Source organism: Pyxicephalus adspersus, unplaced genomic scaffold (assembly GCF_032062135.1).
Source record: "Pyxicephalus adspersus unplaced genomic scaffold, UCB_Pads_2.0 Sca166, whole genome shotgun sequence".
Classification (NCBI taxonomy): Eukaryota; Metazoa; Chordata; class Amphibia; order Anura; family Pyxicephalidae; genus Pyxicephalus; species Pyxicephalus adspersus.
Window position 1 is genome coordinate 19,605 of NW_027317173.1, and position 2,179 is coordinate 21,783.

General features: G+C 43.9%; 1 long non-coding RNA gene and 2 other non-coding genes across 3 annotated transcripts; all 3 read right to left on the reverse strand.

Moving 5' to 3' along the window:
• Positions 1 to 605: 605 nt before the first annotated feature.
• LOC140344913 (uncharacterized) lies at positions 606 to 1,901 on the reverse strand. The gene is made up of 3 exons (XR_011923702.1): positions 1,691 to 1,901; positions 1,386 to 1,459; positions 606 to 739 (listed from the first exon to the last, which is right to left on the reverse strand). It is a non-coding gene; the product is annotated as an uncharacterized lncRNA (long non-coding RNA).
• On the reverse strand, positions 1,529 to 1,661 carry LOC140344914 (small nucleolar RNA SNORA9). The gene has a single exon (XR_011923703.1). It is a non-coding gene; the product is annotated as a small nucleolar RNA SNORA9 (small nucleolar RNA).
• LOC140344915 (small nucleolar RNA SNORA9) lies at positions 1,825 to 1,957 on the reverse strand. Its single transcript, XR_011923704.1, has one exon. It is a non-coding gene; the product is annotated as a small nucleolar RNA SNORA9 (small nucleolar RNA).
• Positions 1,958 to 2,179: the final 222 nt, after the last annotated feature.

Genomic DNA, 2,179 nt, shown 5'->3' on the forward strand with positions numbered 1-2,179 from the left:
CCACCGCCCATTACAGAGCTGGGATGACGGTTTCAGAAAAGATTGCCAGACACCAAGGATGGAGCAACATCGGGGAGCACAGCTCTTCCATATCTGCAGGTGGCACTGACGGGGACTCAGATCCACACGTCCGTGTGAAGGGGCTTCCAGCTCACCACATAAAGATCAAATAATGTGACACCCCTGGCACTGCCAGTCATAAAAGATTAAAGCTAACCTTCCAGGGCAATGAAGGATCCACTTACCCAGTCTGGTTTGGAGAATAAAATGCATTTAAAAAGAAGTCTCACGACAGGAAGATTCCTGGTGCATGCAGAGCAAGCTAAGTCCTGCAAGCAAACTCTCCAGTCCTTCAGCGTCTTCTCACACAACTGCAACTGATCCATATTTACCGGAAATCTTCATGGAAGGACAGCGATGCCACCCACGCCAAGGCAGAAGATAGGGGTAATAATGGCAGATTTTTTTTTAAGGTGCATCTTAAAACCACTGAATAGATTTGGGAGACAGAGTGGATCCTAAAGCCTAGTGGCATGTCCACTTTAAAAGACAATTAAAGATAGGAGGTGGACTAAAAATATATATATATATATATATATGTAGTGCACAGGAGTGACCAGAGCTACAGGCAGCCCGGACACGCTGGAAGACCTGCAAAAGGTTCCTAGACATGGAGAAAAAACTCACCTTGTATTAAACCACATCTTCATTAAGAGAGGATTCTGGAAGCCATTTATATCTGAGGACAGAAGAAAAAAAAACAGGTAAAGAAACAGCAGCTATGTACACCACATATACGATGCATGTACATTACTAATTGTCCGGGGTTTCTATAACCTCCACTTGAAGAGACAGGAAGAAGCCTCAAACAACCTCAGGGATGATCTAGCAGAGTACACAGGAGTGACTAGAGCTACAGCCAGCCCGGACACGCTGGAAGACCTGCACACAATCATTATAGACCTAAATGCAAGAAAAATAAATTCCCAAAACTAAAGACCCACTACTGGTCTAGGCAATGATTGATTCCCAAAACGGACTTCATGCAGCTTTACCACCATTGCAAAAGTCAGGTGTGTTTAAGCTGACCCATCCCACCAGGGTCACAGGAATACTATGGAATTAACCTATGTGCCTACATGAACACTGGTGAAGGGAGCTGAAAACTTAAAGACATATGATAAATAAATAGGTCCATCTGCTGAAAGCAAAACCAACACATTCAGCTACTTTGTAGATGGAGTTTCAATTTAAAAGGAAGGAAGATAAAGGAACAACAAAGACCACCAATTTCCAATGCCTAGTTACAACATTAAAACACACAGATATACATTATTATATATAACGCACTTCGTAAAAGGTGCCAAACACAAACTTAAGCGTACCATTCTAGCATGTTCGGAGGAGAACCTGCTGTGCCAATGCTTCACTTCTCCCCAAGGCATTATGGCGCTCTACACTGAAAAGAGACATTGCATGTTATTTTTTACAATAGCACACTGGATGATAGTAAACAGAGGTGGGAATAATTTGTCTGGGGTTTCTATAACCTCCTCCTGAAGGGGCAGGAAGAAGCCTCAAACCACCCCATGGATGATCTAGCAGAGTGCACAGGAGTGACCAGAGCTACAGGCAGCCCGGACACGCTGGAAGACCTGCAAAAGGTTCCAAGGTATGGAGAAGGACTCACCTTGTAGCTAGTCAGGGCTTCATCAACAGAGAGGTTTCTGAGACATTTTCCATCTATAGATAGAGTAAAAGAAAAAGACTGTAAAGCAGCAGGTATTTATGCTACATCACATACCATCTACACATGTTATCATGCAATGTCTGGGGTTTCTATAACCTCCTCCTGAAGAGGCAGGAAAAGGCCTCAAACCACCTCAGGGATGATCTAGCAGAGTGCACAGGAGTGACCAGAGCTACAGGCAGCCCGGACACGCTGGAAGACCTGCATGAGGTTACTACAGCCATGGACACAATATTGTCAGAAACAACTCAGGACTGCGGGAAACAAATCTGTGCGACCATGCTGGATGGAGCTCTCAGATGGCATTCATGTAATAAACATTTATGTACAAAGGTACTGCAATCAGCATGCTATCTGTATGTTCATATATAGGATGGGTGGTGGTTGCAAGGCAGTGTTGTACCACATTCTTTTCTTTTTTTTCCATTG